The 27,785-nt window shown below is 35.3% G+C and overlaps 1 long non-coding RNA gene and 1 pseudogene across 1 annotated transcript; both read right to left on the minus strand.

Annotated features, from left to right (window-relative positions):
• Positions 6,819-8,518, minus strand: LOC109224622. The gene is made up of 3 exons (XR_002067737.1): positions 8,155-8,518; positions 7,165-7,214; positions 6,819-7,073 (listed from the first exon to the last, which is right to left on the minus strand). It is a non-coding gene; the product is annotated as an uncharacterized LOC109224622 (long non-coding RNA).
• Positions 17,359-27,736, minus strand: LOC109224305 (annotated as a pseudogene).

The raw sequence follows: 27,785 nt of genomic DNA on the forward strand, positions 1-27,785 counted from the left end.
AAGGTGGATCCACCACTGGGCATTACACAAGTAATACTACTCAGCGAGACCAATCCATAATTTGCCTTGAAAGTACCAATATCCAGCTCGAACAAATAACAGAAGATAGCAAAGCTACGAAAGAACTAATACCTTCAACAAAGAGATACAATATCTAACAAGTAGCAATTAGGCATGGAAATAAAAGTAAAGCATGTAACAGTTAAGGAAAGAAAGACAATATAAGAAAAACGGGAAGGAAACAGGCAAAACAGATAAATTGGCAGCGCATAGGTACTCGTCACCTCGCCTATACACCACTCACATGGATTTCATATAGCAAATAAGTCAAGGATTCCTAATCCCTCGAGTCAAAGTTAGACACGACACTTACCTCGCTCCGTGGGCCACTCAATGCTCAAATACCGCTTTTCTTCTAGTATCCACCTCCAAACCACTCGTATCTAGCCACAATTAACTCAACAACATCAATTATTGCTAAAGGAATCAACTACAATGCATAAATTTAGATTTCTCAAATATTCCCCCAAAAAGTCAAAAATGAACCCCGGGCCCGCTTGGTCAAAACCCTAGGTTCGGATCAAAATCTATTTACCCATTCACCCCCGATCCCGGATATACAATTGGTTTTGGAATCCGACCTCAAATTGAAGTCTAAATCCCCAATTTGCAAGAATCCCCAATTCTTCCTAAATTCCTAGTTTTCTACCATGAAAGAACAAGGATTAGGGCTAGGAATTCAACGGGTGATGTTAGAAATGGAAGAAAATGAGTTAAGGAGTACAAACCTATAATTTGGTGTTGAATTTTCCTTTCAAAATCGCTCCTAGGTCGAGTTGTAACGAAAGAGTTGTGAAATTTTGAAAAAATCCCGTCGATTTTTTGTTTTAAATCACAAGCGTCAGACCTGCTTCGCACTCGTAAAGGGTCTGCCGCGATCGCGAAGTAGCGGCTCAATTAGCTATGCGTTTGCGAGATACTCTTCGCATTCGCGAAGGCTTTTTCCCACCAGCATACGCGTTCGCGAGCCATGTGCCACATTCGCGAAGAGTATAGGTCACTTCCCCTTCCCTTGATCTTATGCCTACGCGTTCGCAAAAGGCTGGTCGCATTTGCGAAGGGTAATGCCCCTAATACTCCGCGTTCGCAACCAAGCCTTCGCGTTCGCGAAGAAGAAAGTCACCCTGCCCCCATTTTACCTTTCGCGTTCGCGTGAGTACCTCCACGAACGCGATGAAGGACACACCAGATATAAGCTGAAGCCAAAAACCAGATTTTTCTAAGTTCTAAATATCCCGTAGCCTATCCAATACTCACTCGAGCCATTGGGGCTCCAAACCAAACATACACATAAGTCCTAAAACATCATACGAACTTGTTCGCGCGATTAAATCGCCAAAATAACTCCTAGAACTATGAATTTAGCACCAAATCGAATAAAGAAAGCTTTAAACCTTCTATTTTCATAACCGGACGTCTGAATCACGTCAAACCAACTCCGTTTCTCACTAAATTTTACAGACAAGACTTAAATATCATAATGAACCTGTACCTGGCTCCGGAACCAAAATATGGACCTGATACCAACAAGTTCAAACATTAACCAAATTCTTTAAACCATTAGATTTTCAGTCTTTCAATTTTTTAACAAAAATTTATATTTCGAGCTAGGGACCTCGAAATTCGATTTCGGGCATACGCCCAGGTCCCATATTTCATTACAGATCCACCGGGACCATCAAAATACGGGTCCGAGTACGTTTACTCAAAACATTGACCAAAGTCAACTAAAATTAACTTTTAAGAAAAAAGATTATTATTTTCATCAACTTTCAACATAAAAGCTTTTCGGAAATACGCTCGGATTGTGCACGCAAATCGAGGAGGGTAAAAATAAAATTTTGAAGGTTTAAGAGCGCAAAATTGAGTTTTAAAATATAAGATGATCTTTTGGGTCATCACAGTATTTATTTATTTTGGTGTGTTTATTTATATGATATAACAAAGATATGTTAATGGTATATATGTGATAAGCTTTCATAGATTGATTGTGACTCGACCAGACGAAGGAGATATGAATTCCATTTAGGCGGGTCAAGGCTTGGCTTGACCCTGTGTTCTCCCGGGTCAAAGGCGAGAACTTGAAAGTGAATCATTCAGTGGTGGGGTGTCCATAGAACAGAAGGCCTCGCCCAAGGAGTGGCATATTTGGATGAAGTCTCGCTTTGATGCTAGGGAGATGATATCCATAGATCTGGATAGAGTCTATATTAATTTTTCGTCATCGATGTCTCAAGTTTTAAAATTTTGAGTTTCAAATTAAATCACAATGAAAACTAAAAGTAGGAATTTGATACTTGGAACAGCAATAGAAAAAAGCAGTGAAGCGGTTGGATATTCGAAGAAGGAGAGTCAATGTTAGGAACGAAAAATCAGGTGTCATGCGGAAGCTAGTAAAGCAAACCTATATTTGACGATAAATCATACAACAAAGAGAAATATATCAAAAAGAGACACAAACATATAACGTGTTTCGATCAATTGACTTACGTCCATGGGCGGAGATGAGCAATCTACTATAATAAAAGAGAGTACAAAGTATCAAGAGAACAACCTCACAAAGAGGCAAACACAAGTGACACACTAACACTTGTCCCGTAAAGTTCTCCCCCCTAAACACGACTCTCAAACCCCATTTGGCTACATTGTAGATGCTACTGAATGAGAAGGACAGATCTTTAATTTTTAGTACTCCAAACCTTTTCCTACAAGAAAATGGACTAGCCAAATCTAGAAGAATTATATTTTCCTTCTAGGAAAAGAAAAACCCAATTATGGTAAAAATGTTATCCTTTCCTTCATGATATAGGAAAACCAATTATGGTAAGAAAATCTGGACAAACACCTAACAGTCAATGGTAGAGTGATATGAGAGACAAAGAGAAAAATAAATATTAAGAATTTAAACATAATCCCTTGTTCTAAGGAAGAGTTAAAAAATAAATAAGTTATTATTAACTACTTTCAAATATGCTATATTTGGAATATAATCTGTTATTATTGGAATAATCCAAATATGGTAACATTAATATAAATACTATTTTATAAGAGTCCTACGCTGTAGAAATCTCAAAAGGAAAATTGACATTAATTGAAACTATTTGGATCCAAAATGACTTTTGGCCCTTTATTCGTAGATATTTTGTTTTAGGCTATTTTTGATTGGAAAAGTTTATAGAGTGACTGTTTGGGTAATTTTCCAATAAGTAAACGCAACTCTATTTTGGGGTAAAAATATAATGTTAACCACGCTTGCTACAGAGAGCTAAGCCCGTGGGTGAACATAGAAGCGAAAGCATTCATTCGAGTTTTGGGCATTGCTCAATCACAGACGCCATTATTGTAACGTTTTTGGTTAGGAATACACAATGGTAATTGGCTTTTCAATATATAGAATTTCAAGAAGTTACTTCACACATAAAGTGAGTAAAACGTTGGGTCCGTGACTCTGACTTGCACATCGACTACACGCTATTGCATCTGTGGTTGATATTGGATTGGAAATATCACACGGTTCATTTTAAGAAATTGCATGCGATAGAAATATTTTTGAGCTCTTTTAAAAAGAATAATATAATAACGCACCATTATGTCGTTAGAATTATTTTATTACATAAATTTCAACTTGCAGTATAAATGAATTCTTGTTTTAAAATTTATTTTATTATTTCACTTCCAACATAAATTAGAGAATTTGAAGTTGAAAGACTAATATGAATAATATTTTCAAGTGATATTCAAAGTTTTTACATATAAAACTTCAAACTTTCTTTCCAAAGTCAAAATGATGTTCAAATTGTCAAACACGTCAAATAATTTATTTATGGAAAAGATCCAAATAAAGCCTTAAACTATGCGAAATTGAGCAGATTTTCCCATCGTTAATACTATATCGTATATTTACTTCAAATATGCATTTATTTTAAACGTCCCCATATGGAGTTTATATGTCCCTATATGGAGTGTATATTTGGTCTCACGCTCATTCTCTGAGGGCATACCATTAAAGTTCTTAAGCTTCTGTGTTATTCAGTTATCTTGTTTGATTCATTGCCCCTCAAATCAAATTTTTCCTTATGTAAATCTTAAATATGAACAAAGAAAATCATAATGCAGAAAAACCTACAATTATAATTTCATGATCTAAATATTGTTCAAACGCCTACAATTATAATTTCATCTATGTAAATATAATTAAGTGATTTGTTGCTAGGTGAATCACTTGGTCATAGTATATAATACCTCAATCATGGAAAACTTTAGGCTGATTACGTAGGAAGATACTTAAAGTTGGCACGATTTTTTATTTAGACACCTAAACTCAAGGGTGTTCCTATTGAGCACTTATACTACCCGAAACTTATTCAAATTAAGCACTTCTTGCTGAGTTGGCACATAAAGTGAGTTTCACCCGATATAGGCGCGTGAAGACCCCGAAAAATAGATTTTTTTTTCTTTTTTATTTCCTTCTACTTCTTCCTCAAAAACAAAATAGATATGCTAGTTGTCTCTTCACTGTCGGAATCCGGCGAGAGAAACCAGCGGCCTCATCCTCTCCAAAAAACCAACGAGCCCCCCTCTTCTTCTTCAACCCTAAGAAACCAGCTGCACCCATCTCCTCATCTCCAGCCGCCGCCGCAACAAATCAGGCTGCTCTAAGAGATTTACGACCACCACGATGCCGCTAGACTTTATCGCCGGCGGCTAGCGATCCATCTCCAAGACCATAGCCGACAAAACTCCAACCCAACCGCCTCTTAATCTTGCTCAGGTCATCGCTGGCCGGAGAGAAGCACCCGCACCCCCTTCTTTCTCTCAATCATTGATTAAAACTGAAATGAAGAAGGCTGAAATTGTTGAAATTTTATTGCACTGATTTGGGTATCAAGACGTGTTCTATTCCGTGGATTATTCCGTCCAGTTTAATGATATCATCTGGGCGAGTGGGAATCATGTGGAAGAGGAGAAGCTTTTGGAGGGATTTGAGATTCCCGGGTTCAAGCAAGAAATTGTTAAAATCTTATTGGAGAGAACTGCGACTAAATGAAAGCCACCATTAATGGGGTCTTTAAAAAGCTTGAAGGCTTAAAATGGGTTACTTGACATGATGAAAGTTTGAGAAATTAATATTGGGGTTGTCTTCGGATCGTCGTAGGGAATCTTTAGCTGAAGTTATAACAAATTTGGAAGAGTTTCTCTTAAAAATTTGGATTAAAATCGTGCTTGGAACAAGAACACACATGAAAATAGTGAAGAACACCAAGACCACTGATTAATTTGGTTATTAAATAGATTTAACATACGTTTTTCTTCTTTTTTTTTAACTCAAAATAATATATGTGTTTTTTTTATTCATTATCCGCCACGTCAGCAGCGAGTGCATTGGACAAACTTTGTAAGTTTGGCTGATTGTCAAAGAAGTGCTCAATTGAAATAAATTTCGGGTAGTATAAATACTCAATAGGAACACCCTTAAATTGAGGTATCTAAATGAAAAATCGTATCAACTTTAAGTGTCTCCGTATATATATTTTGCCCGGTTGGTGAAAGAACTAGCGTTCAAAAGCAAAGCTGTACGTTGCAGATTGCACAAGACTTTAATTCCCATTTCCAGAGAGTACTGTACTATGTTATTTCCGTCCACTAGTTTTTTAGTTTTTTATTTTATTTTATTTTATCCTTTTTTTTAATTCCCCTCCCTTAATTTTCCTTTGATCCCTTTTGTTGGAACTATCAAACCCATAACTTTAGGTGCTGACGCAGGAGCAGCCCTCTTTTGTACTATAATTTTATCCTGGCTTTGTTACTTCCTCCGTCTTAATTCATGTTTATATAATGTGTTGGCAATATATTGTTAGGATATTTAAGAGAACAAAAAGTTAGATCCAATTCTAAGATAATACACTCTGGTACAGATGTTATAGTTAATAAGGCTTGTGCCTTAGGCCCATAATTGGGGGGCCCATTTATTTAAAATAATAAATTTATAGATATTTAAAAAAAATATTTAGCACTTTTAGTACAAAAATAGACTTTCTCATATAAAGTAAAGAAAACTTTTTTGCTATGTAAATAAAGTAACTGTTTGGCTTACTTAAAAATGGGTAATATGAATAATTAACGTGAATTGAAATTGATTTTATAAGGGAACACTACAAGAAAAACAACCTTTAAGGAAGGAAAATCTGGTCCCTAAAAGTAAAAGTCCGGTCCTAAAAGGGTATATAACGAAGGGAAAAGGCTGGTCGTAACCCGTCGTAATAGCCTCCGTCGCTAAATGTCAATAACGACAGGCTTAATATCTGGTCGTTAAATCACTTTAGAGATGGGCAAAAAAACCGGTCTTTAAATACTTTTAGCGACCACATTTCTTGTCCCTAGTAGTCGATGAAAAAATATTTATTCCCGTCGTGAAATCGTTTTAGCGACCAACTGTATCTGGTCCTAAATGCCCTTTTAGGGACGGACTGAAAACCTGGTCGTAAATAACATTTAGAGACTATATTTGTCATCCCTAATAGACGATGAAAATATATATATATTCCCTTCGTTAAATCTTTTTAGCGACTAACGCCAACTGGTCCTAAATAATCTATTAGAGACCGACAAAACATCTGGTCGTTAAACCATTTTCGCGACCAACCTTTAACTGGTCCTAGATTATTTTTAGAGACGACGTCCCTATTTAAAATAATTTTGTAATTTAGCGAAATATTCATGGTCTATTAATAACCATGAGTAGTCCTAAAAGCTCAATGCAACAAAAAGTAATTTTTATCAATAAATATCAAATTGTTATCGAAAAATCTAGATATAAAAAGATAAGATATCAAGGTCAAATCCCATGATGATGTTACTTTCTATGTTTTCTCAACACCTCAACAAAAAAAACTTAGCTATCATCCTAAGCTAGACTATGATATCAAGTTTTGCATAACATTTTTAGCAAGATAATAATGAGCTTGTGCATCTTCTAAGCTTGCATCTTGACTTGTAGCTTCAATCTTCAAAACCTGTAAGTACAAAAGATTGAAAAAAAATGATAAACAACTATTGGTAAAATAACATTTATAATTTAAAATGAGCAATAGTTAAATCGCTTACCCCAAAAGTAGTCTAAATTCACGAGGTGTTATCCAGCAACATCAACAAGGCTACAAGAATATAAGAAAAAATAATTAGAAAAGCTTTGGAATGATTAATCTTACTTTGGTTTGATAAATTCCAGTACGACAATTCGAGATTTACCATTCAAGATACCAACTATTATGAACAGACAACTATTTTGTATTTTCAGACAACAAAATACTACTGTTTCATCATTACAGTCATTTCAAACTTCAAAGATTCTAATTTAGGAAATTGTTGTATTTGGCAGACATCTACCAGAGACGCTAGATGTTAAACCAAGCAGTAGTTGAACAAATGGAAAAATCAGCAGCTGATAAAACTACTACTGTACAAGATGTTGGCTTGGAAAAAATAGCTGGACGGGTGCATGATCGAGGCAACAGGGATTTTTGCTTGAATGCTTTAGAATCTGCTACTGTTAGGAAATCTATTGTCCCAGTTATTTCGATTTTTATCAACTAGTTTGGCTGATATAGTTGCCCTTAAAGGTGCATCAACTAGGCCACCAAATACAGCACCGTTACGATCCCCAACAACCTATAAGATATGGACATGAGAGAGACACAACTAGAATCCCGTACCAGGTTTAATAATCTGTAAGCCTGACGTCTTAATGACTACATCCACAATTCATAGTGACAGAAAAGAAAAAGACACCAGACACAGGAATGCTTTTAACTTCAATAATGCAAAAAGAGATGGAGCGCTCAGACTCATACAGAAAGAGCAACCAGCTAGAATAACAAACTAAAGTGACAAATTTACTGCCCTTTGACTTCAAAAAATGGCACACAGTGAACTTCAGAGATGTTTCCAGCTCATGATCTATTTAACGCTTAACCCAGAAATCTTGAGTTCCAGAAATCAGAAGGAATAAATTACCAAATTATGAGTTTATCAGCCAAGATTGACTATACGCAAATCTTGAATAAAAATTAAAAAGTTGGGTATATAGTGACTAACTTGGTCAGCAAACAAAAACAGTGGTCATTCAGTTGAAACAGGCGATGTTGTCGCAAGCGGGACATGTGATTGTTGAGCAGTGAAGTACTCTCTCATTTTCCTCATTTCTTTCATCTCATCTTCTAAGGTAGACAAGCGCTCATTCAAGGATTTGTTTTCCTCATTCACAGATTTGTTTTCTTCTCGAGTTGAACGTAGCGCGGACAGTAATTCAGCCTTTGAAGAAGTTCCACCTTTCAAATCTTTCGCCTTCACTCCATCCCCAAATCCAAACACATGGCTACGAGTTTGAGGTCCACAACATTTTTCTACAATCTCTATGCTAGGTAGAGATGGATCAGCTTGAACTATTTCTTCGATTTGAGCCTACAAAATATATAAAAACACATTTAAAATCTGAATCCACCATAATTTCAAGTAATTTACATATTCAATTTACCAAACATACATTTTTTTCAATTGCTTCAGGTTCAACAAGCTTGTTATCTTTCTTACGGGTCTCAAAGAAAATTATTGCCAAATCCGGTGGATTGCCATCTTTTCCGCCCTTTACATCAAAGGCAAACATGTCAAATAACAGCTCATAAATATTTTTCTTATGAAAATCGAAATTTTATGAAAATACCTTTTGATAAATGATCTCACGAATAGGCTTGCTACCAATATGATGAAGCATCTTCAACTTAGCTCGATTTGCTGTATTCCTGTTGCTTCTCGCCTATATTTGTGAAACATTAAGATTAAATGTAAGAAATTGGCCCCTGATGAGCATCTACTGACCCCAACAGAATCTCAATGTGGACTTTGTTTAATCAAAGACTACTTACTATCAAGTTGGCCCCTGATGAGCATCTACTGACCCCAATAGTAACAAGATTATTGGCTGAAGCAAATAAGTGTGACAAAATACTCCTCTACTTGAAGATATTTGCAAGTTTCTGTTTGGTTTGACTTAAACATATACATGTCTAGTCTGACAGCAAAAATGATAAAGAGCAGCAAAAATGCTAAAGACTAGTTTTACAAACTTTCTTTGCGACAAATGCTTCAGAAATAAGTACTAGTATAACTTAATAGAGTTGATATTTATGTTGCCGGGGGTTGGAGTTCGAATTCATTCTGTTGATCTAAAGTTGAAGGAAGAATTTTGGTAGACAATATCCATTACATGAATCTGAATGTGGAGTTTGAATTCATTCTGTTGATCTAAGCCTTTTTATAGCTTCATCGTAGTTCTAACTTTTCTATTTCCCCTGTTCTGGGCTGCCATTTTTTCTTAAGCAGATCACAGAAAATGCAGAGAGAAATTTTACTGGTTTCAGCATGTGTTGCTTATTTGATCTTGAACTAGGCTAGCTACTCATCCAAGAAGTGCTAGTTTTGGATCTTATAAAGCTATTTGTAGTGGATTCTTGGGATACTAGCTACTCAATGAAAGAGGAACTAACTGGATTCTTAAAAAAAGATGTAATGTAATGAAGGAACTGAGACCTACGATACAGCGTTAACTGTGAAATTTGTGAAATTTTTATGTTGTACAACAACTAGTGTTCCTTGTTATTTCAACTGTAGTAACTTCTTCAGCTTCTTTATGGCTAGAATTTCTCACATTGTGTTCAATTCGTATTGAATTAAACGATGTGTTCATTCTCTGCTATAGACGAATTAAACAATTCGTATGGAATTAAACGATGTGTTCATTCTCTGCTATAGACGAATTAAGCAATTCGTATGGAATTAAACGATCTGAATTAAACTACACATCAAAACACATAATTCGATAACTCAAATAAGTGAAACTTAGACGAGAGTTCTTGTCAGCCATCATGTATATCTGAAAGGATCCAGACATAAGCTCTTAAATCACTAGGCATACCTGAAACCTTTCTGAACAAAAATGTTCCTTTACTAACCACTCCCATTCTTTCACATAGTTAGAGTTAAATATTTAATTTTAGTAAATAATCATGATATTGTGCTAGGAGCACATTAAACTGAATCTGTCGCATTTTGATACTCTGTTAGGAGTACATAATCTTGTATAGGCACCAACACAAGGCTTAGGCATAAAGGAACAGATAACAGGGCATAAAGAAACAGATAACAAGGAACAAATAACAGGGCAGACGAATCTATGATAACAGAACACACAAGGCATAGGCATAGGCTATAAAGGAACAGATGTCAATCCTGATGAGTGGAAAAAGCTTCCATCATAGTTCATTCGTTGTGATTCCTATATAGAGGCACAAACAGGAACACATGTATTCAACTAAATGATATGCATCTTCACTGTATAAATATCTTGCTTACCTCAATAGCTGCCCACATGTGATTCAGCTTTTCTTCTTTAATATCATTCCACGATGATACTCCCAACGGACACATATTACGGTCACGAACGATTCTTCCCAAGTGCCTCGAAAACAGTTTGCTATTTGTTCCAACTGTTCGATTATTGTAAAAGGTTATTTTCAGCTTTTGTCCGACTTCAAGTGATGCAACTTCTTTGCACTTGTTCCTCCCTCGAACTCTCTTTACCTTTCCAGGATTAGATGAAGAACCTACGGCTGCACAATTTGGTAAAAAGTATAGCAATAAAATTCAGTTTTATAAATTAATAACATATTGATTCAAAATATCATACCTGTTTCAGTTGCTTGAGAGTGTTGCATAACTTGATCGGTAGATGGAGGCAATGAAATATTGGTTTGCATATGCTCTTTCTCAAGAACCAAAGAGTTTTTATCCATTGTTCGCATTTNCTGTAAAATCTTTTCGCTTCAATATTTGGTCCCTCTTCAATTAATTCATCACAATCAGTGTGCACAGTTCTTCCATCAATATTAGGATATAGATCTCTCAACAATTCTTGTACTTCATCTTCTTCACTTTCACATTCTTCTAGTTCATCACCGTCTTCATCTTCTGATTCTGACAGTGGCTCACCTAACTTTTCCCCGTGATGATACCAAAAAGTATAATTTCGGATTATTCCATATACTTTCAAATGTGTCTCAACTGTCTTACGAGTTCCTAAAGTTGTATTACAACATTTGACACACGGGCATCGTATTTCATATTCTTCTCCTGTTTTCTGAAAAGCATAATCCAAAAACTTTTGCACTCCGATTAAGTAGGCTTCATCGAGCCGATTATCAACAAGTTGCATCCATTGCTTACTAGGTGCCATAATCTTGGAGAAAGGTCATGAGTCAAAGAAAAAGATCAAAGAAAATACAAATATTATTGAATTATCATAACTGAAACATAAATCTTAAATACAAATTGTAATTACTACGTCTTAATCTCAAACTAGTTTAATTAGCTTTACCAATCCAGAATATCAATTCCACTCCATTTGAACCCCTCCTATTCCAATATTCAACTAGTTTGGTCAACAATATAACATAATAGAAAGAAATATGCAGACCCATTAAGGAACAATATAAACTATACACAAATTTAAAGAAGATCTGAAGTAAAACGAAACAAATAAAAACCCATAAAGCTCAAAGAATTTTTTATTTTGCTAGATAACGGAATAACAGACACCCATAATTATTTTTTTTAACATCTTACAAGCTTCAATTATGTAGCTGAAACCAACATATCAAGCCTTTGAGACCTAATTCCCAACAAATTAAATAGGGCAATTGAAAACAATTTTAGAATATGAGTAATAGCAATAAATCTTGAAAACTCAACATATAAAAGGCATATAGCTCATGTACATAAGATAAAATAAATCAGCATGCTCAACGAAACTAAGGAAAAGTACACTGCACAAAATATTCACAATGTCAGTAGTATAAACCTTTAAAAACAATGAATCATGTCAAAAAGATATAACTAAGTGCAGTAGGATCAAGATGTAGAGCACCGTGAAAGAATTATTCATTTTCTTTTCTGAAAAAGAAAATTTAAATGTTTTATATTACTAAACTGTAAGGGAAGCTAAGCACGAATTATTTACCATATTTCCTGCAATTGAAAACACAAAAAATGAAGATTCAAATGTTTAGGAGGTACAAAGATGCNATGGTTTCATATTGAACCTGCAAAGAGCCAAAAGTAAAAAAATAGTTAGACAACATGTGACATTATAGTATTAAAAGAAATCATGCCATCAGTATATGTAACAATGATTTCGTTCAAGCTCACATTGTTCTTTAGCTCCCAGAGTACTTCCAAGTTGATAGAACATAGATAAACCTCCATTAGAATTTTTCAAACCCCGTCATAATTTCGTTCAGGTCGATTGAATTTTGTGTCAATCGTATGCAGATACCGTGAACATAAGGTCATACATTCATTTGTAATGTAGCCCTCTGCAATAGAGCCTTCTGGACACGCCCTATTACGAATCAAAGATTTCAAAAAATATAACCATCGTTCCACAGGATACATCCACCGATAATGAATAGGTCCAGCAATCTCAGCTTCACTAGCTAAATGAATAGGCAAGTGCACCATGACATCAAAAAATGAAGGAGGGAAAACCTTTTCTAACTTGCAAAGCGTTATGGGAATTTGCGCTTCAATTTGTTTCAAGTCATCAACCCTTAACTCCTTTGATCCAAGCACATTAAAGAACAAAGATAACTCAATAAGTGGTTCACACACTTCTTTGGANCTTCTAGTTCATCACCGTCTTCATCTTCTGATTCTGACAGTGGCTCACCTAACTTTTCCCCGTGATGATACCAAAAAGTATAATTTTGAATTATTCCATATACTTTCAAATGTGTCTCAATTGTCTTACGAATTCCTAAAGTTGTATTACAACATTTGACACACGGACATCATATTTCATATTCTTCTCCTGTTTTCTGAAAAGCATAATCCAAAAACTTTTGCACTCCGATTAAGTAGGCTTCATCGAGCCGATTATCAACAAGTTGCATCCATTGCTTACTAGGTGCCATAATCTTGGAGAAAGGTCATGAGTCAAAGAAAAAGATCAAAGAAAATACAAATATTATTGAATTATCATAACTGAAACATAAATCTTAAATACAAATTGTAATTACTACGTCTTAATCTCAATCTAGTTTAATTAGCTTTACCAATCCAGAATATCAATTGCACTCCATTTGAACCCCTCCTATTCCAATATTCAACTAGTTTGGTCAACAATATAACATAATAGAAAGAAATATGCAGACCCATTAAGGAACAATATAAACTATACACAAATTTAAAGAAGATCTGAAGTAAAACGAAACAAATAAAAACCCATAAAGCTCAAAGAATTTTTTATTTTGCTAGATAACGGAATAACAGACACCCATAATTATTTTTTTTAACATCTTACAAGCTTCAATTATGTAGCTGAAACCAACATATCAAGCCTTTGAGACCTAATTCCCAACAAATTAAATAGGGCAATTGAAAACAATTTTAGAATATGAGTAATAGCAATAAATCTTGAAAACTCAACATATAAAAGGCATATAGCTCATGTACATAAGATAAAATAAATCAGCATGCTCAACGAAACTAAGGAAAAGTACACTGCACAAAAATATTCACAATGTCAGTAGTATAAACCTTTAAAAACAATGAATCATGTCAAAAAGATATAACTAAGTGCAGTAGGATCAAGATGTAGAGCACCGTGAAAGAATTATTCATTTTCTTTTCTGAAAAAGAAAATTTAAATGTTTTATATTACTAAACTGTAAGGGAAGCTAAGCACGAATTATTTACCATATTTCCTGCAATTGAAAACACAAAAAATGAAGATTCAAATGTTTAGGAGGTACAAAGATGCACAGTCGAGAAGCAAAAACTGAAAACTAATGACAATACTTTTTTTCTCTTATCGCCAGCTCCACAAAAAGTCTAAATTCAACAAAACTTTTAGAAAATCAACCCATATAAGTCAAAACAAAAATAGTAGTCGCAAACCCAACTTCCTAGGATTGCTTTCACTATAATTAAAAATAACTGAATCAGGGCATTTTATACTTTCACAAGTGTAACAGTGAAAACTTAGGCGTAAGATAAATATACAAGATAAATATCTTGAACCAAAATCGAAAGTACCATAAATGTCAATATAAAAAATAAATAAGATTTGACATTATACCAAAAGCTTAGAGTTCTCACAGAACATATACACATTGGACCAGCAAAATAACTTCCACTGATAAAGCCACTAACTAACACACTCAAGTAGTATGGCAACTCGAGCGAACAAATTTTCTTGTGCGCTCATGAATTGGTAACTAATTATACATGAATTATTTTCACTGTTATTACCACTAAAGCTCATCCAAATTTTGGAGGAGAAGATAACATCGACTCTAGCTAAAAGTCTAGAAAAGAAATATTCAGTTGTAGGCATATCTTCAAACACGTTGGCAGCATCAAAGTTCTTCCCTTTTCAATACAATTTCTTCCCAAGACGGCAATTCAATATGATTACTGGTTAGTGTTGTTGCAGTTTGAGCACATAATATGAAAATTTCCATAGAAGCGTTTGAACAAATTTTCACATGAATACACAGAGCTACCCCAGGAAAAAAAAAAAAGAGATCATGAAGAAAATTCAAAAAGCAGATACATAATACTATAATCAAATATCCAAAAACTGTCATATTGAATTGAAACGAACAATACCCGGCAAACGTGATTAGAAATATAGTCTAATTAAGAAAGAAAGCTTGTAATAAACTCACAAAAGAAAAAAGATAACTCTACTGTTAACTGAAAAAGGGAAAAGAAGTACCTCAGAGCACCGACTATGTATCGAGAAAGAATGTCTTCAGACAACAAACTTGAGCAAACAGTAAAAATTATAGCAGCCCAACAATCAGTTTCGCAGACCAGACGAGTTGATCGATTTCGCACAGACGAGTTGATCGATTTCGCACAGACGAGTTGATCGATTTCGCACAGATCGATTTCGCACAGACGATGAGTTGATCGATTTCGCACAGACGATGAGTTGATGACGAGCGAGACCGGCTCTAACGCTATCGACGGAGATTAGGGCAGAGAATTTTATGCGGCACTATGTTTTGAGAATGCAGAGGTTTAATTTTGTTTTTAGAACCTTTTACTTTTTTGTTTTGGCGCCTAATTTTTAGAAAATAATATTGTTTTAATATTTTGGTATTAGGTTTGGCGGTACTCTCTCCCACTCAAGGCCTCTCAATTATAATTTGGGACCAGCTACTATTTTTTTTAGGGACCAGATTTATAACCTTCGCAATAAAATAAAGCATTAAGGACCGCAATATAATCTCATCCTAATACATATATTATTTGCGACGGGATTATTAACTCGTCCTTAAAGGTTGGTCTTAAATAAGGCTTTTTCTTGTAGTGGAAATAGTATAAGTAGAAGATACTACTCTAATCAACATACTCATTTAAATAAAAAGATTTTTCTTTTCCAATTGCTTATATTGCTTGTAGAATAATATTATCAGTTCCTATAAGAGTTGCCTCAGCGAAATAAGTTTTTCAAAATTAAAATTGATAAAATCTTAGCTAAGATCAATAATGTCTCAAGAAAGATTAAATGGGCTGGCTATATTAGTTGAATTCCTTTTTTTTTTTGAAAAAAATGATTATAAAAATATTACTCCATTTACACCTACGATGTGAGATAATACTGCGTATGTTGTTGTTGTTGCTACTCCATTTACCGCTTTGCATCTCAAAAATCTAGAAGAATAGACTTCAAAATAGAAATATATATTTTAACTTTTTTTAAAAAAAATTTAGACCTCACATTAAACTTTGTCTTTAGACCACACATATTCTTGAGCCGCCCCTGTTAGGTATATAAGTAATCATTTAGAAGTAAAATTGTTACTTCAAAAGTGCGAAATTTGAGTAATTAAGTGAATTTGAGTTCTTAAAAAAATGTGAATACTAAATAAAAAATATTATTTTTTATACGGAAAAGAGTTCAAAATGCTCATAAACTATTGGTAAAGGTTTAAAATACCCTTCATCCACCTATTGGGCTAAAAATACCCCTCCATTCACCTTTTTGATTCACTAATGCTCTTTGACCGTTAGGTCAATGCTGAATTAAAAGTAATTACTAAAAAAAATATTTTGCAAAATTAAACTAATTCACCAGTAGTCCACTAAATTAGTAAAGTTTTTTTTTTATGTTTTTACAAAAAACAATTCAATTTTTACAAAAATATATTTTTTTTTCGTTTTTTTTCCAGTTTTTTAAAGAATTTTTTTTTTTGTAAAAACTGATTTTTTTTTTGTAAATACAGAAAAAAAATTGTTTTTAAAAAAAATATTTTCGTTTTTTAAAAACTGAAAAAAATATTTTCAGCAAAATATTTTAGTTTTTTTGAATTTTTTTTCAGTTTTTAAAAAAATTTCAGTTTTTTAAAAACAAAATATTTTGTTAAAAACGAAATTTTTTTTCTTCAGTTTTACAAATTTTTTTTCCAGTTTTTACATAAAAAATACTTTAAAAAATTGAAAAAAGTATTTTTCAAAAACGAAAATATTTTTTTTAGTGTTTAAAAAATAAAAATATTTTATTAAAAACATTTTTTTGGCTGTTTTTACAATTATTTTTCAGCTTTTACCAAAAAAATTCGTTAAAAAATTGAAAAAAATGAATAAAAATAGTTTTTTGTAAAAACTGAATTGCTTTTTGTGAAAACTGAAAAAAGAACAAGAAGACTTTACTAAATTAGTGGACTACTGGTGCATTAGTTTAAAAAAATAAAAATATTTTGCAAAATATTTTTTTAAGTAATTATTTTTAATTCAGCATTGACCTAACAGTCAAAGGGCATAAGTGAATCAAAAAGGTTGATGAAGGGGTATTTTTAGCCCAATAGGTAGATAAAAGGTATTTTTAAACCTTTTCCAATAGTTTAGGGGCATTTTGATCCCTTTTCCATTTTTTATACGAACGCAAAATTTGTTACACGGATGAAGTGTATTAAATTGACCAATCCGACCACAGATACCACCCGCAAGAGAAAGAACTGTGTAAGACGAACATTGTGGAGAAAAACAAGGAAGAACATGCACAAACACATTCTAATGGTCTTAACTCTTAAACAAATTCGGACGTTTAAAAAAACATTCGGTGTCCAATTCCCGAAGTAAGTTGGAGGAAGTGATGGATAATTTTGAAATATTTTATCTTTAGTCACTCCACCGGAATATGTAAATGCGACATTATTTTGTGGTGACAATACAATCTTAGCTAGGCTTGGTACAGAAAGTTAAGCCCATGGTGAAAATAGCAGCAAAAGCATTCATTCGAGTTTTAGGCAAAGACAAGTCAATCTCTAAATCTCCATTCGAGTCCTTAGACTTACTGAGGAACATCGATACGCCATCGCCATTGTAAATAGAAACGAACTCTAATTTTTCTGGTTTCCCCCAACAAAAATCAGCAGCATATAAGTCATGCTTTGGTGATCCAGTAATTAAAAAAGGTCGCTCCCAATCTGTGGTGTACAGTTCTTTTAAAAACTCCCCATTTAGTATCGATTCCTCATCCTTCATCTTTTTCTTAAATAGAAACGAACTCTAATTTTTCTGGTTTCCCCCAACAAAAATCAGCACCATATAAGTCATGCTTTGGTGATTCGGTAACTAAAAAAGGTCGCTCCCAATCTGTGGTGTACAGTTCTTTTAAAAACTCTCCATTTAGTATCGATTCCTCATCCTTCATCTTTTTCTTAATACTTTCTCCAACTAATTATGTAGCAATCATAAAACCTTCTTTTCCAGCTACATTAGCATGACTTGTTTTTATAATGTATGGCACTATGCAATTTCTGAAGTGGCAGCACATAAGAAGAACTCCATTTCATTCTCATCCATTTCTTTCCCTATTGCTGTCTCTGATTTTATCAAGCAAGTCCGTACATAAGCACACATTACTGTCAAAGATGTTATGTGAGTTAGGCTCGGTCGTTATGAAAATATTAACTTCTTTAGCTTTACGATGTCTGTTACATATGAGTTTTAATGATGAAAAATGATATATCACAATTGATGCAGGATCACAAGGGATAAAACAAAGGAATCAAGAAGCCCTATCATTCAAGTATGGATTAAGGAAACAATATCTGTTAACGGGAGCTCCATAAGCAAAAAGGAAAAAGCCTCAATGCTTAGAGATGAAAAAAGAAGAAGCAGCGGAGATCCGGAAAAGAATCAATCAATGATTTGATAGATGATTGACGGAAGCTATTATAGGAAGGTCCCAAATCAAAGGAAAACAAGATTGCAAAGCGATACACTGGAGATCGTTGAAGCCCAAAATCAAGGGATCCATCAGTGATCACTCAAGTAACGGAAAAGATATGCCCAGCGGATGAACAGCCTATCAAGACCACAAATCAAGGAAGATCAACGGAAACTTCTCTTTATTCTTGGAAAGAATCAATTTATGATTCCTTTCAAGGATCAACTCCCTTGGGTTTTCAATCTCTCATGATTTACGAGTCAAGAAGGTCTCACAAGTATATGTACATCTGTTCCAAGCTTGAAGCAGACATACTTTGAACGAACCATTATCACTCCTTTTGTTCTACTCCAAACAAGTATTGTAGTTCTTTTTAGATCTGCTGTGTAATTAGTGAGAGAAGAAAAAAAGACAAACACTGGTAAGGCATTGTATCAAGAAGAGAAAAGTGACATAGAGATTAAGCTGTTGGTGTAAAGCTACATCAACCATTCTGTACTCGAAAAACCTCAAATACTGAAAGAGATCACCCTTGCAGCCCAAGGGGACTAGAGTTGGATTCACATTGAATCCGAACCAGTATAAAAATTCTGGTGTCTTTATTTCCTGCATTTTATTTTTGCACTACTATTATTCTGTTCTTATCTCTAGTTGACTAATTGGTAAACTAGCCAACTACTTATAATACTAAAACTAAAAATAGACAATCCCCCCCCCCCCCATACTTTCAATTGGTATCAGAGCTAGTCTCACACTTTTTGCTTAACAGCTTGTGAGAAAAGATCATGGTAAATCAAGTAATTGTTGGAGCACTGTTTCAAGAAGGAACGTCGTAATTCGGGCCACCATATTTCAATGGACAACACTTTTCTCACTAAAAAGTGCGAATGGAAATAGATGCAAAATCCTATGATGTCAAAGTATGGTGCATTATCAAAAAGGATAACTATCCACTCCCAGCAGTAGCTCAACCACCCGCTGATCCGGAAGAAATAGATGAATACACAGACGAGCAAATGACCATTGTCCAGGTCAATGCTAAAGCACGGAATTTGCTCTATAATGCTATTAGTGGAGGGGAGTACAAGAAAATCTCAAGTTGTGATACAGCTAAAGAAATGTTGGATAAACTGAAAGTTACTTATGAAGGAACCAGCAAAGTGAAAGAAACTCACATTAACATGTTGGTTCATGACTATGAACTCTTCCAGATGACAAAAGGCAAATTCATTGAGGAAACGTTTGCAAGGTTCAACAAAATTATTAGCGATCTAAAAGCCTTTAGTAAACCCTACTCAAGTGGTGATCAAGTTCGAAAAATTTTAAGAAGTCTACCTACCACTTGGCAGACAAAAGCAGTTGCACTCAAATCTCAAGATCTGAATAAACTTTCATATGATGAACTTCGAGGAGATCCTATAGCATTCGAGAAAACACATCTCAAGAAAACAAACCAAGAAGAAAAGAAGAAAACAGTCGCTTTCAAAGCTACAATTGAAAGACCTAAAAATAATATTGATGACAAACCAGAAGCTCTTGAAGAAGAGATTGCCATGGTATCAAGAAACATGGATGGCTTAATGAGAAGATACAGAAACACAAGAAGGGGAAGGATGCCACCCAGGAGAACCAAGCAATATAATGAACAAGACAAGAATGAAGGAAAATGTTATGAGTGTGGAATGTATGGGCATGTTCAAGCTGACTGCCCAGATCTTAAAGAAAAGGTCTCCTGAGGATTCAATAAAAACAAGTCTTTCTGAAGCTGAAGTGATGAAGACAATTTAGAACACGAAGAAATAGCAAATCTGTGCTTCATGGCCATTCTGGAAAACAACATGAACAAATACTCAAGCTGCTTGACCGATGAAGATGCATCAGAAGATGAATAGAAAGAAGATACTGAAAATTGTTTCATGACATGAGGTGAAACAAGCAAGGTAAGATCTAACGACTGTGATAGATCTAATGAATTGTAGGATATTCTTGACCTTATCCTAAAAGAGTCTCAAAAATTGATGAATGAACTAAGGAGACTCAATAGGGAAAAGAAAGACTGGGAACTCAAGCTTGAAGTCTGTGAAATCGAAAGAGATGTACTTCAAGATGAAGTTTAGGAATTGCAAATGCAACTTAATGGCATGCGAAAGTCCACCAGTCACAGTTCTGTCAAGTCTAATCAGGCGACTTACAAGTCAATTGGAAAAGGACCGGTTAGAACTGAGTCCACAAGTACTAACATAAGCGGTAGATAAAAAACTTGATCAGCCCCTATGTGTCATTACTATAACAAAAGTGGACATAAATATTCTTTTTGTCGATTTCGTAAATCTAGTATTACAGGATGGATTTGAAAACCCAAAAACAATCCCGATTCTAGTAGAAATAACCAACAAGGATCCAAGCAAGCTTGGGTACCTAAAAGAAGGTGATAATTTATATTGCAGGAACACCACAGAAAGAGCCGCAAAGGAAAATTGTACTGAGACAATGCGTGTTCCAGTCACATGACAGGGGACAAAACCTGTTCAAAGAAGTTACTAAGATAGATGGAGGAAGTGTTAAATTCGGTGATGATTCAAGAGGAAAGATTGTTGGCACCGGCACAGTTCCATTCAATAACAACTGTGATATTACTGAAGTATATCTTGTAGATGGACCCAACTATAATCTCTTGAGCATAAGTCAGCTTTGTGATTCGGGATATAAGGTAAATTCAAGAAAGCAGGATGTGCCATTGAGGATGAAACAGGTAAAATCTTTCTTCCAGGAAAAAGGTATGGAAATGTTTATATTCTTGATGGCGTTGAAAATCTAGACAGTCACATTTGTATAACATCAATTTCTGACGATCCATGGCTTTGGCATAAAAAACTTGGTCATGCAAGCATGCATCTTATTGAAAAACTTTCCAAACATGATTTAGTTATTGGTCTTCTTAAACTCAATTTTTCTAAAAATCATATATGTGATGCATGTCAAATTGGTAAACAAACTAGAAACTCTTTCAAAATAAAGGATATTGTGTCCACTACCAAGCCTTTGCAATTACTTCATATGGGCCATTCGGACCCACTAGAACTGCCAACATTGGAGGTAAACGATATACTTATTGATGATTACTCACGTTTTACATGGGTAGTTTTCTTATCTCATAAAGATGAAGCCCTGAAATTTTTTGAGATTTTCTGCAAAAGAGTTGAAAGAGAAAAAGGGTATCTGATCACAACCATCCAAAGAGACCATGGAGGAGAATTTTAAAGTAGATCTTTTGAAGAAATCTGTAATGATCAAGGGTATACCTATAACTTCTTAGCCCCAAGATCACCGCAACAAAATGGAGTAGTTGAGCGGAAAAATAGAACTCTACAAGATATGGCCAGAACAATGATTTTGGATCATTCCCTGCAGAACCATTTTTGGGCAGAAGCGGTAAGCACGGCCTGCCACATTCTCAACAGATGTCTTATAAGACCTATCTTGAAGAAAACCCCATATGAATTATGGAAAGGTAAACAGCCCAACATAGGCTATTTTCATCCTTTTGGTAGCAAGTGTTTTATCCAAAATAATGGTAAGGACAATCTTGGAAAATTTGATCCAAAAAGTGATGAAGGTATTTTTCTAGGTTATTCCATAAATAGTAGATCTTTTAAAGTTTATAATAAACGTACTTTATCTGTAGAAGAATCATTACATGTCAAATTTGATGAAAATAACACTACGATCGAGAAAGGAATTATTGCAGGTGATGAAGATATCAACCAAGAAACATCACAGACAAGCAAATCACAAAAGTAGACTGATAATACAGATGTTGTCACAGAGTCAACTAATGAACATGTCAATAATCAACCAGAATCACAGAAGAAGTCAGCTACTCATACGACTACAACACGTCCAAATGAATGGAGAAGTGAACCGGAATATCCTCAGAAGTTTATCATAGGAGATCCAAGTGAAGGAATGAAAACCAGAGGAGCTCTCAAGAAAAGGGCAAATGTAGCACTCATCTCTCAGATTGAACCAAAGAAGGTTGAGGAAGCTTTAAAGACGCCCGCTGGGTACAAGCAATGCAGGAGGAACTCAATCAGGTTGATAAAAATCAATGCTGGGAACTGCTACCTAAGCCTGCAAATACTACCGTAGTTGGAACCAAGTGGGTTTTCAGAAATAAGCTAAATGACAATGGAAAGGTTGTGAGAAACAAAGCCATACTAGTAGCCCAAGGCTACTCACAGCAGGAGGGAGTCGACTACAATGAAATCTTTGCACCAATAGCTCGACTAGACTCTATACAGATTCATCTTGCATATGCATCCTTCAAACGATTTAGACTTTTCCAGATGAATGTCAAAAGTGCTTTTCTAAATGGTTTTATTGATGAGGAGGTATATGTAAAACAACCTCCTGGTTTCGAAGACTCAAAATTCCCTTACCATGTGTATAAGTTGACTAAAGCTCTGTATGGACTCAAACTTGCTCCATAAGCCTGGTATGAAAGGCTTAGCTCATTCTTACTTGACCATGGCTTTACAAGAGGTAAAGTAGACACTACATTATTTATCAAAAGATCTTCAGGAGGTAATCTTATTATTCAAGCCTATGTTGATGATATTATTTGTGGAAGTGCTAACCCTCTTTTGTGCATAGAATTCGCTAGTCTTATGCAAGTGAGTGTGAAATGAGCATGATGGGAGAGCTTACATTTTTCCTTGGACTTCAAATTAAACAATCTGAAGAACAAACTTTTGTGTGCCAGACAAAATATACAAAGGAATTAATTCAAAGTTTTGGCATGAGCAGTGCTAAAGAAATTGGAACACCAATGAGCCCATCAACAAGTCTCGACAAGGACGAAAAAGGAAATCCAGTTGATGAAACAAAATATCGTGGAATGATTGGTTCTCTAGTTTACTTGACTGCAAGTCGACCAGATATTATGTTTAGTGTGTGTAAATGCACCAGGTTTCTGTCAGCTCCTAAGGAATCGCATCTGACTGCGTTAAAGAGAATAATTCGTTATCTCATCGGAACTATTTCTTATGGACTATGGTACCCACGTTCTAAGAATTTTAAGCTGGAAGGTTTTTCAGATGCTGATCTTGCAGATGATAAGGAAGACAGAAAAAGCACCAACGGAACATGTCAATTACCGGAAAAAGCACTAATATCATGGAACAGTAAGAAACAAGGCTGAGTTGCATTATCCATAACAGAGGCAGAATATATTGCCATTGGGCAATGCTGTGCACAGTTACTATGGATGTCTCATCAACTAGGTGACTATGAACTATTTTTTAAACCTATCCAAATATTTTGTGATAACTCTAGCGCTATATGTCTCTAAAAGAATCGTGTGCATCATTCTAGGGCTAAGCATATAGACATTAAACATCATTTCATTAGATATCATGTCCTTAAAGGAGATATAGAATTATCATTTGTTGGCACCACTGATCAATTAGCGGACATTTTTTACTAAGCCTTTACTTGAAGATAGATTTTGCTCCCTAAGAGAACTACTTGGCATTATTTCGCTTGATCATAAAAATTAGGACCTATATGTTAATTTTAATTCTTGCGTGTCTAATGTTTTTAGTTTTATTTTCTCTGTAAGTACGCATTAATTAAGCGCCTCCGATTTCCCTCTCTTCTTCCATCAGTCGCAACTTTCAAGAAAGGAAAATCAATCATCATGACCCCTCAATGACACCCTTTACTTTCCTGCACTCAACCGTCAAAATCCCTTCTTTTTAATCCTCTGAACTATTCTCTCATGTCTTCATTGTTCCTATCGCTCAAAAACCCTTCTTCAAAATTCTTCAATGGCTAAACACTCCAAGAATCCTTCTGCCTCCACTAGAAAAAGCACTCGTTCCAGGGGAAAACCCTCTTCTCAGCCTCCAGAACAAGTAGACCTAGGGTCTGACCACTCAGAAAGGTTTGCCTCTTCTCAGGCAAAACCATCTAACCACTCTCACCGAATAGGAGAAAAAGCTCTTGGTAAAAGGCCTATGGAAGACCCCCCTTGAATCTTTTACCCCCAAAAAATCCAAAGTAGACCTCTCGAGTTCTCTAGAGTCCGACCTAAATTTCTGGGATACCCCAAATAAGGATTTCTTTGTTTCTCTGAAAGGCAAGCCCATCGCTCACGGCAGAGTAATCGACCTTGATGACATGGAGGCCCCTCAATTGTAAGGTAAAGGATCTGTTTGTTTTTTAAGAATGGTCTAAGTTCCTCTCTGTACCCCCTCCCAAATTTTATGAACCCTTAGTGAGAATTTTCTATGCCAATCTTCGCTCTAGCAAGTCTGATAAGTTAGAAATTCTAGTTCTAGGAAAACGCATTGTTCTTGATTGTGCCATGTTTGACTCAATTTTTTAGTGTAAGTGCTCCGATTTTCCCATGCTTTTCAAGAATACTTGGCCTGATGATTTTGAAATTTCTTTTGATTAATCAAAATGTTGCATTGCTGAGTGTCCATTTGATTCCCTTCCTAACCAGTTAGGTCCCTGTGATGTTAGTTTCGAAACCCGAGTTCTGGCCCACATTGTAGCAACTACCCTTCTTCCACGCACTGGCTCATTCTCCACCTTCCATCAACGAGACACCTTTCTCGTCTACTGTCTTGTGACCAAACTTAAGGTTAACCTATCCTCATGGGTCATAAACTTCATGATTGACAGTGCTGATGATCCCACCAGTCTACCCTATGGTATGGCTATCACCCACATCTAGAAAGCCCACAACATCTCTTTCAGAATACCCCTTTGCCTCTATTTCTAAATGATACAACTCTAGAACATTTGCCAGTGTGGGGTATGTGTGTACTAAGGGCTCCTGGGTGAAGAAACAAGAAGGTGAAGTCAAGAGTGTTCAACCTGATTCTAAGATGAAAGCCTTAGTTTCCCATCATAGTGTAAGTGATCCTGATCTTGTAGAAAAATTGACTGCCATTTACAACAAGTTGACCATCATCAAGGACCTTCTCGCTTCAACTCAATCTACAGTTAGGGACATCCATGCCATCTCCAAAGAGACTATGTCCGACGTTTCAAAGATAAGGGTCAAAATTCTCAAACTTGCAAAAAATGCAGTCAAAGCCTTTAAGGAGGTACATGACAGGATTGATAGGGTGAGAGTTTCAGCTAATGCCAGCTTTGAGCGTCTGAAGGAGGCGATTTGCAACACTTTCACTTATTTCTTGCGTCGTTAATTGTGGTTTTTTCAGATAGTTTTTTTTTTGTTTTTTGCTGTTTTGGACTGGATCACCAGTCGCTAGATATTTCTCTTTACTTTTGCTAAACTCTGCATGCCTGTAATTTGCAAATATTTACCTATGATGTACCAATTTCTACTTAATTTTAACTGTATCTATGCATATCCCCTCTTTCCTGATGTAAAAAAAGGGGGAGAAAAAAGAAGTCATATATTGCAGGGCAAATAGCAGCACCTGTTGAGGGGGAGTCGGCTGAAGCATATGAGAAAAAAAGTCATACATTGCAAGACATCACCTGTTGAGGGGGAGTTGACTGAAGCACATGTTGAGGGGGAGTCGACTACAGCTGAGCAGGCCAACAGGGAAGTAAAATATTATTTATATATATTATTTTTGTCATCATTAAAAATGGGGAGATTGTTAAATATGAGTTTTAATGATGAAAAATAATATATCACATTTGGTGCAGGACCACATGGGATAGAACAAAGAAATTAAGAAGCCCTATCATTCAAGTATGGATTAAGGAAACAATATCTGTTAACGGGAGCTCCATAAGCAAAAAGGAAAAAGCATAAATGCTTATAGATGAAAAAGGAAGAAGCAGTGGAGATCCAGAAAAGAATCAATCAATGATTTGATAGATGATTGACGGAAGCTATTATAGGAAGGTCCCAAATCAAAGGAAAACAAGATTGTGAAGCGATACACTGGAGATCGTTGAAGCCCAAAATCAAGGGATCCATCAGTGATCACTCAAGTAACGGAAAAGATATTCCCAGCGGATGAACAGACTGTCAAGACCATAAATCAAGGAAGATCAATGGAAACTTATCTTTATTCTTGGAAAGAATCAATTTATGTTTCCTTTCAAGGATCAACTCCCTTGAGTTTGCAATCTCTCAAGATTCACGAGTCAAGAAGGCCTCACGAAGTATATATACATCTGTTCTAGGCTTGAAGCAGCCATACTTTGAATGAACCATTATCACTTCTTTTGTTCTACTCCAAACAAGCATTTTAGTTCTTTTTAGATATGTTGTGTAATTAATGAGAGAAGAAAAAAAGACAAACACTAGTAAGACATTGTATCAAAAAGAGAAAAGTGACATAGAGATTAAGTTGTTGGTGTAAAGCTACATCAACCATTCTGTACTCGAGAAACCTCAAACACCGAAAGAGATCACCCTTGCAACCTAGGAGGACTAGAATAGGATTCGCATTGAATCCGAACTAGTATAAAATTCTGGTGTCTTTATTTCCTGCATTTTATTTCTGCACTACTATTATTCTTTTCTTATCTCTAGTCGACTAATTGGTAAACTAGTCAACTACTTGTAATTCTAAAATTAAAAATAGACAATTCCCCCTCCACCCATACTTCCAATGTCATCCCGTGCTACAATAAAAGTAGCTCGAACCTTATCAAGAGGAGTCACAATGTCACACATCTCCAACTTATATTTCTTCATTTCATCCCACATAGACATCCCTAGTCCATAAGGGTCTTTAATTACAGGCCTTTCATAATGTGGAATAAATTCTTTTGCTAAGAATTATTTATCTCCATCGAATTAATAGAGAAATGCCCACGCCGTTACGAACCTTGCTATATTAGCTCCAAGGGATATGCCATAATTCAGAAAAAGTGTCACTTGAATGGCTATGACCGGGGCTAATTGGACCCCAGGTGCATCTCCTTAGGTTCCGCCAACTAAGGAATAAAGTGATAAAAAGCCTTAGTATTACGAGGATGGTTACCAATGAGATAATTGAAATCTATATCACTCTTAGAAAAAGTAACAGATACAGAATCTCTAATTAGATAACGCAACTCAAGATGACTGCCCAAATCTAGTGGACAAATAACATTGCCAGCTAGGGATATATAGTATTTGAGAGTGAGGGAGAGCGAGTTTGTAAGAACAGGAAAAATGGTTTGGGCGAATGTGGTTTTGGAAATGGGGAGCTTGTAGAACAGAATCCGCCGCATACGGTGGAAATTTAACCATTGAAAATCAATATACGTAAGAGGGAGCGTGTGTTCAGCTGCACTGCCCGAAGGTGGTCTACTTTGGATTTTTGGTAAACGGTGGATAATCGAAAGTTTTAGGATTTTTCTACTAAAATCTTTGATACAACTCACACACTCTCTCATCTCTATTTTCGTCGTGGTTCTTCGACTTTATCACTGTTGCTGATTTGTG

The sequence above is a fragment of the Nicotiana attenuata genome, chromosome 3, assembly GCF_001879085.1.
Source record: "Nicotiana attenuata strain UT chromosome 3, NIATTr2, whole genome shotgun sequence".
In the NCBI taxonomy this organism is placed as follows: Eukaryota; Viridiplantae; Streptophyta; class Magnoliopsida; order Solanales; family Solanaceae; genus Nicotiana; species Nicotiana attenuata.